A 15,086-nucleotide genomic window follows, 5' to 3' on the forward strand; every position below is an offset into this window, starting at 1 on the left:
TATTTCACATGTTGTTGTGTTACAGCCTGAATTCAAAATGGATTACACACAACACCGCATAATGACAAAGTGAAACATATTTTAGACATTTTTGCAAATGTATTGAAAATGTAGTACATTCACACCCCTGAGTCAAAACATGTTAATAACCCTTGTGTTGTCTTAAGGGTAGAAAATGACCTGCCACTATGTTAATTAAACAGCAGGGAAAACCCCCTAAATTATATTTTTTCAACTTTAAATTTGATGACTTTTCCTAGAGTAACCCCAACATTAGAAAAAGTGAAACATCGCCTTTGTTCATATTTCCATGAAAGCTGTACACCACCAGGGTACAAAGATTGTCTTGGGGTCATTTTTGACCTGGCAGTTATTAAAGAATTTACACACCACAAAACCACAAAGACACACACATATACACACACACACAATGAGACATGTAGATTATGTGTGCTACTGATTGAACTCAGTCAAAACAAAAACCTTCTGGTGCAGGTGCAGCATCTCCACGACGCCACACATGACTCAAGTTCACAGACAAAATAAAAACAATTTCAGACAAAATAATCAACATTTCAGACAAAATAAACATGTATTGAAAGCATTGTCTACTAATGGGGAATTCAGTCAGAGGGTATAAAGGTGCTGCAGATGACAGTCCCCCCAGTTCTCTCTTTGCTGAAGCCATGAGTGCACGTTTCAGTGCCCAACAGGTCGTAGATCTGATTTTTTCAGATGGCCAGGAGGAACAAGAGAACAATGATTTAGAAAAGGAGGAGGTATCTGAAAAAGAAGATCACCATGGTTGGCACCATGTTTGGCACAGTTTGACCCAAGTTAAACAATTTAAAGGCAATGCTACGAAATACCAATTGAGTGTATGTAAACTTCTGACCCACTGGGAATGTGATGAAAGAAATAAAAGCTGACATATATCATTCTCTCTACTATTATTCTGAAATGTCACATTCTTAAAAATAAAGTGGTGATCCTAACTGACCTAAGACAGGGAATTGTTACTAGGATTAAATGTCAGGAATTGTGAAAAACTGAGTTTAAATGTATTTGGCTAAGGTGTATGTAAACTTCCGACTTCAACTGTACATCTGCAAAGTCCATGCACACACACTTGCATACTGTCCTACATGTGCCCATTAAGGTTGATTGATTTATGTTCTTCACGTTTTTGTTTTGTATCTATCTTATTTTATTATTTGTTGTTGTTTATACACCTTGTGGCTGGGGGCAATGGTTTAAAAAATCAGAGAAGACTAGTATTTTGTAGTTGAATTCCTCATTGTTGCCCAAAAAAGTTCAAGACTCGTTTCCCTTCAATAAAATGCATTCAAAACTACTTTCTGCACATTTCTGATACTTTCTTAGGCTATACAAGTGCTATCACTTGCTAAAAAAAAGTATGTTTACACCTATGCAGTACCTTTAGCAATAATAAACCTCTACTTTAGTAAAGAAAACTATTAGGACAGGTCTGTTGTAATAAAACGAGTGGTGTCCTATTTAAATGCAGTCTTTCTGCACTGTGAACAGGGAAAACCCAGATAATCACAACGTTTGTGATGAATGACAGGTTGTTTCTTCATGCAAAATAGATTTGGGGTTTAAAATTCAATTAAGCTGCTTTATTTTAGGGGTTTAGTGAAGGCGGGTCATTTTTTACCCTTAGGACAAGGGGAGTTTACAGAATGTTAAGACTACACAAGGTGTAACGATGTGCTCTGAGAGTCGGGAAGCAAGTTCAGAGAGTGAGTGTTTTAAGAAATAAACAACATAATACATAACTATACAAAACAATGCACAGACATGAAACTGAAGCAGAAACAATAATGCCTGGGGAAGGAACCAAAGGGAGTAACATACAGTATATAGTGAAGGTAATTAGGGAAGTGATGGAGTCCAGGTGAGTCTGATGCCATGCAGTTGGCAGTAGGGATGGTGACAGGTGTGCGCCATAATGAGCAGTCTGGTGACCTAGAGGCCGGAGAGGGAGAACATGTAACAGTACCCCCTCCCCGACGCGTGGCTCCAGCCACAGGACGTCGACCAAAATGACGATCCCGGGGATCAGGAGCGGACCGGACACCTCTGCAGAGCTGTGGGAAATCTGTCAATCCGGCTGAGACACAGGAGCATGGTGACCTAGAGCGGCAGAGAGAGAGCATACCTGACGGTACCCCCTCCCCAGTGCATTTGGCTCCAGCCGCAGGACGCCAACCCAAGGGACGATCATGGGGATCAGGAGCAGACCAGTCACCCCTTGATGATGCGCGGGAACCTGCCGCCCGCTGGGACACGGGAACCTGACAGACCGGCTGAGGTAGGGGAGCCTGGCGATCCAGGTTGAGGCAGGGGAACCTGCCGCCCACTGGGACACGGGAACCTAACAGACCGGCTGAGGCAGGGGAGCCTAGCGATCCGGCTGAGGCACGAAAGTCTGATGAGCCGGTGGACGCAGCAGAGCCTGGCAATCTGGCTGAGGCATGAAAGCCTGTCGCAGCTCCTGGACCTGACGTCTTTCCACTTGACACAAAACCAAAAATATACACTCCTTGATGCTTCCCTTAGGTAAGGTGTTATTCTTTAACGATGTGTGCTGAGAGTCGGGAAGCAAGTTCAGGGAGTGAGTGTTTTAATAAATACACGCAACATAATACAAAACAAGAAACACAAACAACGCACAGACATGAAACTGAAACAAAAACAATAACACCTGGGGAAGGAACACAAGGGAGTGACATATATAAGGAAGGTAATCAGGGAAGTGAAGGAGTCCAGGCGAATCTGATGATGTGCAGGTGCGCATAATGATGGTGACAGGTGTGCTCCATAATGAGCAGCCTGGTGACCTAGAGGCCAAAGTGGGAGCACACATGACACAAGCGTTAGAATCACCTTTGGCAGCAATTACAGCTGTGAGTCTTTCTGGGTAAGTTTCTAAGAGCTTTGCACACCTGGATTGTACAATATTTGCACATGATTCTTTTTACATTTCTTCAAGCTCTGTCAAGTTGGTTGTTGATCATTGTTAACAGATATTTTCAAGTCTTGACATATATTTTCAAGCTGATTTAATAAAAAAACATTTATCTAGACCACTCAGGAATATTCAGTGTCATCTTGGTAAGGAACTCCAGTGTATAGTTGGCTTTGTGTTTAAAGTTATTGTCCTGCTGAAATGTACATTTGTTTCTTAGTGTCTGTTGGAAAGAAGACACTGGGAGACACTGGTGCTTAGCTCTAATCTGTTAATTTTTCTCAACAACAAAAACCTAGTCCCTGCTGATGACAAGCATACCCATAACATGATGCAGCCACCACTATGCTTGAAAATATGGAGAGTGGTACTCAGTAATGTGTTGTATGGGATTTGCCCCAAACATAACGCTTTGTATTCAGGACATAATGTTAATTTCTTTGCAGTTCTTTTCCAGTTTTACTTTAGTGACTTATTGCAAACAGGATGAATGTTTTGGAATGGTTTTATTCTGTACAGTCTTCCTTCTTTTCACTCTGTCATTTAGGTTAGTATTGTGGAGTAACTACAATGTTGTTGATCCATCCTCAGTTTTCTCCTATCACAGTCATTAAAAACTATTTTAAAGTCACCATTGGCCCCATGGTGAAATTCCTGAGCAGTTTCCTTCCTCTCCGGCAACTGAGTTAGGAGTGACTAGGTGTATTATTTCACCATCCAATGTCTGCTTTATTTTTACCCATCTACCAATAGGTGCCTTTCATTGCAAAGATTCGGAACACCTGCCTGGTCTTTGTGGTTTAATCTGTGTTTGAAATTCACTGCTCGACTAAGGGACCTTACAGATAGTTGTATGTGTTGGGAACAGAGATGAGGTAAATCATGCTAAACGCTTTTATTGCACACAGAGTGGCTCCCTGCAACTTGTTAAGGGCCTTTTTTTACTCCTGAACTTATTTATGCATGCCATAACAAAGGGGTTGAATACTTTTACAAAAACCTAATTCCACTGTGACATTATGGGGTATCGTGTGTAGGCCAGTGACACAAAATCTCAATTTAATAAATGTTCAATTTAGTCAGTAACACAACAAAATGTGGAAAAGTCGAGGGGTGTGAATACTTTCTGAAGGCACCGTAGGAGGGGGCGATCAGACTGGCCTCTGCCAGAGGCCTCCAAATCACGAAGCCGGCCCCTGAGTTTGAATTAATCAAAGATTTATGAATTTGTTTTCTATTGAGATGTCTACAGTATAAGGAAAACACACTTGCATGTTTAACTATCTGACTCATGGTTAACACAGCAGATTCTTTATTTAGTTGCCACCAATTGCCAACAAAGCTCCTTACGGTACACGTCACTGCACTCTATACTCTTCTGTAAACTGGTCATCTCTGTATACCCGTCACAAGACCCACTGGTTGATGCTTATTTATAAAACCCTCTAACAAATCTACAAAAATGTAACTAGGTAAATATTACACAACGGGTAAACATGTTTGTCAACCTCTACACAAAACCAAAGTTCTTGGTCTTAATGGCTAGTAAGAGAATCTGTCTGAGATAGGGGGGAGTGAGGCATAATGCAGCCCTCATCCTCCACATGCACACCCATTCTGCCAGTCACATTCTGATAAAGGTCCCCAAAGCACACACATCCCTGGGTCGCTCCTCTTTTCAGTTCACTGCAGCTAGCGACTGGAACGAGCTGCAACAAACACTCATTTATCTCAATCTCTTAATTCAAAAGACTCAATCATGGACACTCTTACTGACAGTTGTGGCTGCTTTGCGTGATGTATTGTTGCCTTCTTGCCCTTTGTGCTGTTGTCTGTGCCCAATAATGTTTGTACCCTGTGCTGTTGCCATGTTGTGTTGCTACCATGCTGTGTTGTCATGTGTTTCTGCCGTGCTATGTAGTTGTCTTAGGTCTCTCTTTATGTAGTGTTGTGTTGTCATTCTTGTCGTGATGTGTGTTTTGTCCTATATTTATTTTTTTGTTTTTTCCCAGCCCCCGTCCCTGCAGGAGGCCTTTTAGTTGACCGTCATTGTAAACAAGAATTTGTTCTTAAAACTGACTTGCCTAGTTAAATAAAGATTAAATAAAGAAAACTTTTTTTATTTTTTATTTATTTTTTATTATTATTATTTTTTTATACTAATGCACAGTGAAAAACCATACAATTCTTGGACTTCAGTGGAGGACAACAGATGATCCTTAGACAGATCTAAAGTTGTTAACCTTCTTCCTCCCTACACTGCTGTCACCTCAGAGCCACCTTCTAAACACCAGAGACCCATAAAGCTGTGATCCTGTCACTGTGGTTTCACAAGTCATTTGTAACTGATGTGTGGCAGACAAGAGGCCCCTTGCCTCCCGTGAGGTTCAGTTCACATCAAATCGATGGCTTTACCATTCCGTCTGCAATGGTGGGGACGCGAAAAGGTCCTTCAAAACTGTTTTAGCCTTTGTGAGACGGTCTGTCCTCCTGCCGTCCATGTGAGACAGATGAGTCAGTAATATGGTTATTATTTCTTGTAGCCTGCAAAACATTGTAACTCTCGGGTATACTTTGTGAGAAACGAGCATTGTTTTTCACGTAGGAGACGTGAAAGTTCTATACCTCGTTGCCATCGTTCCACAGTGCCTGCAATGTGGAAGGTTGGTGTTTTAGACCTTTTTCTGTCCACCCTCTTGACATGCACCTACAGATGTAGGATTTAAATTTGATCGCCCTGTTGCAGGAGAACGTTCCTGCAATGCAGGAAATTCAAAACTTGTAGTTTATTTGATTTTAAAAGGCTTCTGAATTTTGGAATTTCCACTTGCGGGCTGACTTTGGTCGTCAGTTGAATGTGTATCCTCCGACACATTGGTGCTTCTGGATTAAGAGGGCGGGTGTTAAGGAGTGAGGTTTGGTTGGTCATGGGGAGGGGGCTTTACAGGTAGACCATCATTGAAAATAAAAATTTGTTCATAACTGACTTGCCTAGTTAAATAAAGGTTCCATTTTAAAAAATGTTTTAGAGAACACGACTCGACCTTCACCTCTCCCGAGTTGCTGCGATGAGACAAGATTGCAATTGGGGAGAAAAATTAAAATCAACATAAGAATTCATATTTTTAGTTTCTGCATGATTATTTTCCCTTCTGTAGCAAACTGGCTAAAACCAAGATCCTACACATGTAGGCTTGCATCCCACATGGCACCCTACTCCCTATTTAGTGCAGTACTTTTGACCAGTGTGCATATAGGGCTCTGGTCAAAAGTAGTGCACTATGTAGGGAATAGAGTGCCATTTGGTACGCAGTCCTATTCAACTCAACTGAAGTGTTTTGACTTTTGGCTTGGCTGTGTCTATTTACGGTAGAACATGCTGTTGTGTCAGAAGAAAAGTCTTGATGTTTTTTTAAGACACAATAGATCATCTGCCACACTACCATCTGCTACACTTAGCTACCACAATATTAGTTAATTACATTAATACATGGGAAGACAAATCTTAAATGTGATGTTTTTGTCATAACAATAGCTGTCAAAAAAGTGTTCTGTCTATTTTAAAGCCAAGTGTCATGACTTCTCACTTCATTTGTAAGAACCCTCTTATAACAGAAATGAATCCACAGACCAGAATGAGCAGGAAGCACATGCCTCCTTGTGGTTAGATTTCTTTCCCCCTACATCCCTCATCATATAACAGAAAGCCTTTGATCCTCAAACAAGTAAAATATCAATGCACGCTTGAAATGGAGTGAAATTAATGAGGCAACAGAGATCAGAAAATAACTTGTGCAGAATCACAAACTGCATTCCATAGATGGGTTTAAAAGGGAATTTTATATGAGTACGGCACTGAGTGGACTTTAATTAATAAAAATCAATTACTTCATCAGAAAATTGGAACCAATCAGATGTGGCTGCACAACATCTGAGAAATGCCCTCACACTGGTAGGAAGGCAAAGGTGGATTGGTCCAACATACTGTGTACACTACATGACCAAAAGTTATGGACACCTGCTCCTCAAACATCTCATTCCAAAATCATGGACATTAATATGGAGTTGGTCCCCCCTTTGCTGCAATAACAGCCTCCACTCTTCTGGGAAGGCTTTCCACTAGGTGATGGAACATTGCTGCAGGGACTTGCTTCCATTCAGCCACAAGAGCATTAATGAGGTCGGGCACTGATGTTGGGCGATTAGACCTGGCTCGCAGTCGGTGTTCCAATTCATCCCAAAGGTGTTCGATGGGGTTGAGGTCAGGGCTCTGTGCAGGCCAGTCAAGTTCTTCCACACCAATCTAGACAAACCCTTTCTGAATGGACCTCGCTTGACGCTGGACCTCCTCTGACGTGCTACCTGTCCCAGGCCTATTATTTGACCATGCTGGTCATTTATGAACATTTGAAAATCTTGGCCATGTTCTGTTATAATCTCCACCGGGCACAGCCAGAAGAGGACTGGCCACCCCTCATAGCCTGGTCCCCCCTAGGTTTCTTCCTAGGTTTTGGCCTTTCTATGGAGTTTTTCCTAGCCAATGTGCTTCAACACCTGCATTGCTTGCTGTTTGGGGTTTTAGGCTGGGTTTCTGTACAGCACTTTGAGATATCAGCTGATGTACGAAGGGCTATATAAATACATTTGATTTGATTTGATTTGTGCACGGGTCAATGTCATACTGAAACAGGAAAGGACCTTCCCCAAACTGGGAGGAACTCACAGCATCGTCTAGAATGTCTTTGTATGCTGTAGCATTAAAATTTCCCTTCACTGGAACTAAGGGGCCTTGCCAAAACCATAAAAACCAGCCCCAGACCATTTTTCTTATGAAAGTAACTGAGCTCTTCAGTAAGGCCATTCTACAGTCAATGATTTTCTATGGAGATTGCATGACTTTGTGCTCGATTTTATACACCTGTCAGCAACGGGTGTGGCTGAATAGCCAAAGTTGAAGGGGTATCCAAACACTTTTGTATATAGTGTAGACTTGGACACAGAACATAACTGAATAATAAAAATAATAATAATTTACTGAATTTATGTAGTGCATTTCCAACTACAGCAGGTGTTTAATGTTTAATGCACTTTAAATAGTAAGGGGGAACCCCACCTCTTCCACCACCAATGTGTAGCACCCACACGGCAACCATTTTGTGCCAGATCGCATATCAGCTAATGTATCATGGTGAGAGGTGAGAAACGCATTGACTAACACATTCATAAACATTCATAAATGGCAAAAGAGTACAAATAAATCATAAGGAATAAAGTTTTGTGTCTGTCCTATATCTATAACAGGTATTCCCATACTGGGGTATGTACGCGCAATGCGGTCTGGGGTATGTCAAATAAAAATGTGATTCACAATTTAGATTATTTATTTTTTATTCCAACGGGGCTATACATTTGGGTGAGATTTTATCTCGCCTAAGTAGCCTAGTTTCACCTGTGAAAGATGAGTGGGAGGCGTCGGTTCACAACTGAACAAGAGGACAAGGACATTAGAGTGTCTAGTTTGAGAAACAGACGCCTCACAAGTCCTCAACCAGCTTCATTAAATCGTACCCGCAAAACACCAGCCTCAACATCAACAGTGAAGAGCCAACTCCGGGATGCTGGCCTTCTAGGCAGAGTTCCTCTGTCTAGTGCTGTCTGTGTTCTTTTGCCCATCTTTAATTTTTATTGGCCAGTCTGAGATATGGCTTTTTCTTTGAAACTCTGCCTTGAAGGCCGACATCCTGGATTCACCTCTTCCCTTTTGACTTTGGGACTGGTGTTTTGCGGGTACTATTTAATGAAGCTGCCAGGTGAGGACTTGTGAGGCGTCTGTTTCTCAAACCAGACACTCTAATGTACTTGTCCTCTTGCTCAATTGTGCACCGGGGCCTCCCACTCCTCTGTCTACTCTGATTAGAGCCCGTTTGTGCTGTTCTGTGAAGGGAGTAGTACACAGCGTTGAGATCTTCAGTTTCTTGGCAATTTTTCACATTGGTTAGCCTTAATTTCTCAGAACAAGAATAGACGGACAAGTTTCAGAAGAAAGTGCTTTGTTTCTGGCTATGTTGAGCCTGTAATCGAACCGACAAATGCTGATGCTCCAGATACTCAACTAGTCTAAAGAATGCCCGTTTTATTGCTTCTTTAATCATAACAACAGTTTTCAGCTTCGCTGACATAATTGCAAAAGGGTTTTCTAATGATCAATTAGCCTTTTAAAATGATAAACTTGGATTAGCTAACACAACTTGCCATTGGAACACAGGAGTAATGGTTGCTGATAATGGGTCTATGTACGCTTATGTAGATATTCCATAAAACTCTGCCGTTTCCAGCTACAATAGTCATTTACAACATTAACAATGTTAATTTAACATTTTATGTTATTTTAATGGACAAAAAAATTTGCTTTTCTTTCAAAAACAAGGTCATTTCTAAGTGACCCCAAATGTTTGAACGGTAGTGTATATTGGGAGTAGTGCCTTTCCTCAGCCACAGTGTGTTATATGTGCAAAAGTACAATCTCATAACACGATGAAACCTTCACTCAAGCGCAGACATTTAGAAACAAAACATGCCAATTTTAAAAAAATAAGCCACGGGAGTTTTTTGAGCGAGAATTAAGATGACTTTCGAGTAGTAAGACATGTATAAAAGCAACAAATACGATTAATAAGAAGGGGCTAGAAGCATCTTATATGGTGAGCTACCGAGTGGCTAGGACAGGCAAGCCCCATACTATTGTGAAGGACTTAATTCTTCCTGCTGCCGTGGATATGGCTGGGACAATGCTGGGGGAAAAGGCAAGAAAAAACTATACAGACAATGCCTTCATCAAACAACACTGTTTCACGATGCATCAGTGACACGGTAGGAGATGTTTTGAAACAATTACTGCTTCGCATACACGCCAGGGAATTCTATGCTGGATGAGTCCACAGACGTGGCGGGCCTGGCACAGCTCCTGGTATATGTCTGTTACGTTTATGGGGGGTCAATTAAGGAAGACATCCTCTTCTGGAAACGAGGACAACAGGAGAGGATGCTTTTAAAGTACTGGACAGGTGTGTGACATCAAATGGACTTTGGTGGTCAAGATGTGTTGGTTTCTGTACTGATGGCGCAAAATCCATGACAGGGAGACATAGTGGAGTGGCAACACGTGTGCAAGCAGTTGCTCGCGACACCACTTGGGAACACTGCAGCATCCACCAAGAGGCTCTTGTTACCAAAGGAATGCCTGACAACTTGAAAGACGTTTTGGACACTACATTGAAAATGGTTAACTTTGACAAAGCAAGGCCCTTGAACTCTCATGTACTTTCTGCGGTCATGACGTGGCCCTTTCAGGGTATAGATCGTGGCTTCCCCCTCTCTCCCTCTCTCTCTCCTACATCCAGGTTCTATTATCTCAGATCGTAAATTCCTGGCAGAGACTCTCTCCCCCTGGCCATGCAGAAAGAGAGACACAGGGTGAACAAAGTATTTCACATGTCGAACTCCTAAATCCCCAAAATGGGAATTTGAAACAAAATGTCCACTCGTGAGAAGGTGGGAATGGTCCGTGGACACTTAAGGGACGGGTATGACGAGTGTGTTTCATTTGGTGACCTCAGAGAGGACAGGAAACACACATAACTATATCTCTGAATGTGTACATGTCACGAATCCCGTTTCCTGAGTCTGTTTTTTGCCTGTGTTCTGTCCTGGAGTGTTTTTTCCGGCGTCCTGGAACGCACCCTGTCTGGTTGCCGGGCAATGTAGCCAGTTGGGAGTTCTGATTACCCGCACCTGTATCCCATCAGCTATCTGCACACCTGGTCCTGTTCATCATCTCTCCTCTTCATAAGCCCGGACCTGACATCCATTCCCTGCCGGATCGTTAGCCATGAACAGTATGTTGTGCCAGAGTATCAAGTTGGATAGAATTTGTTTTGTTGTTTTTTACGTATTGCTTGCCTTAAACTTACCTCCGTTTGTTCTGTCTTCAGTTACTCACCCGGATCATTTACCCCATTCCCGCCTGGTCGTCGGAGGATTCCGCTACCCCATTGGATCCACCTATTTACTCCCATCAACTCACCACCGCTGCCCGCTACGCCACCTGGATATATCTACCCATTCACATTCACTTGTAAATAAATACTCACCTTCTTCATACTCTCCTTGTCCTGGTCTGCTTCTGGGTTCGATTTTGAAAGAACGTGACAGTACATTTCTCAATTATGGTGTTTGCATCCAATTCTTGTATAAAATGCATGAGTAAAGATTAAACTATTTGTGAAATGATGTAATGTGATGTTAAACCTTTAATGTGAGAGAATTGTATTCCCTTTAAAGTTGAACGAAGTCATTGGCCCGCCCCTGTGAGCACAGACACGATCAGGCGTCATAGAACAGCCTTTTCTACTGTTACAAATAAAACTACTGAGGAAATCCTCTTTAGACCACGCATACCTCGGTGTTAGCTGAGGTGGCACAGGTTTGAGTACCAAGACTGAGAAAACCCACAGCTTGAGCTGTGATTGCGAATAGTTTAGACTAAGCAAACCCACAGTGTGTGTGATGGCGAATAGTTATTGAATTCCTAAATATACCACACGGAGCATTGGCTACACGGCTGGAAATGGTTCAACTCTGAGACTATCGATCCCTACAGAATAAGAGCAAATCTTAGATACTAATTATTAGTCTGCAGCTAGAAATTATGTAAACCTGGAATGCGAAGCCACTGCCAGATTTCTAGATTGGGCTACGCTTAGAATATCCTGCCTTGGCAGATTGTGCTGTTAAGACTCTTTGCAACCACGTACAGTTGAAGCCAGAAGTTTACATATACCTCAGCCAAATACATTTAAACTCAGTTTTTCACAATTCCTGACATTTAATCCTAGTAACAATTCCCTGTCTTGGGTCAGTTAGGATCACTACTTTTTATTTTAAGAATGTGAAATGTCAGATTAATGGTAGAAAGAATGATTTATTTCATTTCTTTCATGACATTCCCAGTGGGTCAGAAGTTTACATACACTCAATTAGTATTTTGTAGCATTGCCTTTAAATTGTTTAACTTGGGTCAAACATTTCGGGTAGCCCTCCACAAGCTTCCCACAATAAGTTGGGTGAAATTTGGCCCATTCCTCCTGACAGAGCTGGTGTAACTGAGTCAGGTATGTAAGGCCTCCTTGCTCGCACATGCTTTTTCAGTTCTGCCCACAAATTTTCACAAATGATGGCCACTCCAATACCTTGACTTTGCCATTTTGCAAGTATGCTTGGGGTCATTGTCCATTTAAAAGACCCATTTGCGACCAAGCTTTAACTTTAACTGATGTCTTGAGATGTTGCGTCAATATATCCACGTAATTTTCCTTTCTCATGATGCCATTTATTTTGTGAAGTGCACCAGTCCCTCCTGCAGCAAAGCACCCCCACAACATGATGCTGCCACCCCCGTGCTTCACGGTTGGGATGATGTTCTTCGGCTTGCAAGCCTCCCCCTTTTTCCTCCAAACATAATGATGGTCATTGTGGCAAAACAGATCTATTTTTGTTTCATCTGACCAGAGGACATTTCTCCAAAATGTAAGATCTTTGTCCCCATGTGCAGTTGCAAAGCGTAGTATGGCTTTTTATGGTGGTTTTGGAGCAGTGGCTTCTTCCTTGCTGAGCGGCCTTTCAGGTTATGTCGATATAGAACTCGTTTTACTGTGGATATACACTGCTCAAAAAAATAAAGGGAACACTAAAATAACACATCCTAGATCTGAATGAATGAAATATTCTTATTAAATACTTTTTTCTTTACATAGTTGAATGTGCTGACAACAAAATCACACAAAAATTTTCAATGGAAATCAAACTTATCAACCCATGGAAGTCTGGATTTGGAGTCTGATCCAACTTTGATGTAATGTCCTTAAAACAAGTCAAAATGAGGCTCAGTAGTGTGTGTGGCCTCCACGTGCCTGTATGACCTCCCTACAACGCCTGGGCATGCTCCTGATGAGGTGTCAGATGGTCTCCTGAGGGATCTCCTCCCAGACCTGGACTAAAGCATCCGCCAACTCCTGGACAGTCTGTGGTGGATGGAGCGAGACATGATGTCCCAGATGTGCTAAATTGGATTCAGGTCTGGGGAACGGGCGGGCCAGTCCATAGCATCAATGCCTTCCTCTTGCAGGAACTGCTGACACACTCCAGCCACATGAGGTCTAGCATTGTCTTGCATTAGGAGGAACCCAGGGCCAACCGCACCAGCATATGGTCTCACAAGGGGTCTGAGGATCTCATCTCGGTACCTAATGGCAGTCAGGCTACCTCTGGCGAGCACATGGAGGGCTGTGCGGCCCCCCTAAGAAATGCCACCCCACACCAAGACTGACCCACCGCCAAACCGGTCATGCTGGAAGATGTTGCAGGCAGCAGAACGTTCTCCACGGCGTCTCCAGACTCTGTCACGTCTGTCACATGTGCTCAGTGTGAACCTGCTTTCATCTGTGAAGAGCACAGGGCGCCAGTGGCGAATTTGCCAATCTTGGTGTTCTCTGGCAAATGCCAAACGTCCTGCACAGTGTTGGGCTGTAAGCACAACCCCCACCTGTGGATGTCGGGCCCTCATACCACCCTCATGGAGTCTGTTTCTGACCGTTTGAGCAGACACATGCACATTTGTGGCCTGCTGGAGGTCATTTTGCAGAGCTCTGGCAGTGCTCCTCCTGCTCCTCCTTGCACAAAGACGGAGGTAGCGGTCCTGCTGCTGGGTTGTTGCCCTCCTACGGCCTCCTCCACGTCTCCTGATGTACTGGCCTGTCTCCTGGTAGCGCCTCCATTCTCTGGACACTACGCTGAAAGACACAGCAAACCTTCTTGCCACAGCTCGCATTGATGTTCCATCCTGGATGAGCTGCACTACCTGAGCCACTTGTGTGGGTTGTAGACTCTGTCTCATGCTAACACTAGAGTGAAAGCACCGCCAGCATTCAAAAGTGACCAAAACATCAGCCAGGAAGCATAGGAACTGAGAAGTGGTCTGTGGTCACCACCTGCAGAACCACTCCTTTATTGGGGGTGTCTTGCTAATTGCCTATAATTTCCACCTGTTGTCTATTCCATTTGCACAACAGCATGTGAAATTTATTGTCAGTGTTGCTTCCTAAGTGTACAGTTTGATTTCACAGAAGTGTGATTGACTTGGAGTTACATTGTGTTGTTTAAGTGTTCCCTTTATTTTTTTGAGCAGTGTAGATACTTTTGTACCTGTTTTCTCCAGCATATTCAAATCAATTTTTATTTGTCACATACACATGGTTAGCAGATGTTAATGCGAGTGTAGCGAAATGCTTGTGCTTCTAGTTCCGACAATGCAGTAATAACCAACGAGTAATCTAACCTAACAATACCACAACTATTACCTTATACACACAAGTGTAAAGGGATAAAGAATATGTACATAAAGATATGTGAATGAGTGATGGTACAGAACGGCATAGGCAAGATGCAGTAGATGGTATAGAGTACAGTGTATACATATGAGATGAGTAATGTAGTGTATATAAACATAAGTGGCATAGTTTAAAGTGGCTAGTGATACATGTATTACATAAAGATGGCAAGATGCAGTAGATGATATAGAGTACAGTCTATACATATTAGATGAGTAATGTAGGGTATGTAAACATTATATTAAGTGTCATTGTTTAAAGTGGCTAGTGATACATTTTTATATCAATTTCCATCCATTTCCATTATTAAAGTGGCTGGAGTTGAGTCAGTATGTTGGCAGCAGCCACTCAATATTAGTGGTGGCTGTTTAACAGTCTGATGGCCTTGAGATAGAAGCTGTTTTTCAGTCTCTCGGTCCCTGCTTTGATGCACCTGTACTGACCTCGCCTTCTGGATGATAGCGGGGTGAACAGGCAGTGGCTCGGGTGGTTGTTGTCCTTGATGATCTTTATGGCCTTTCTGTGACATCGGGTGGTGTAGGTGTCCTGGAGGGCAGGTAGTTTGCCCCCGGTGATGCGTTGTGCAGACCTCACTACCCTCTGGAGAGCCTTACGGTTGTGGGCGGAGCAGTTGCCGTACCAGGCGGTGA

Source organism: Oncorhynchus nerka, linkage group LG20, assembly GCF_034236695.1.
Source record: "Oncorhynchus nerka isolate Pitt River linkage group LG20, Oner_Uvic_2.0, whole genome shotgun sequence".
Taxonomy (NCBI): Eukaryota; Metazoa; Chordata; class Actinopteri; order Salmoniformes; family Salmonidae; genus Oncorhynchus; species Oncorhynchus nerka.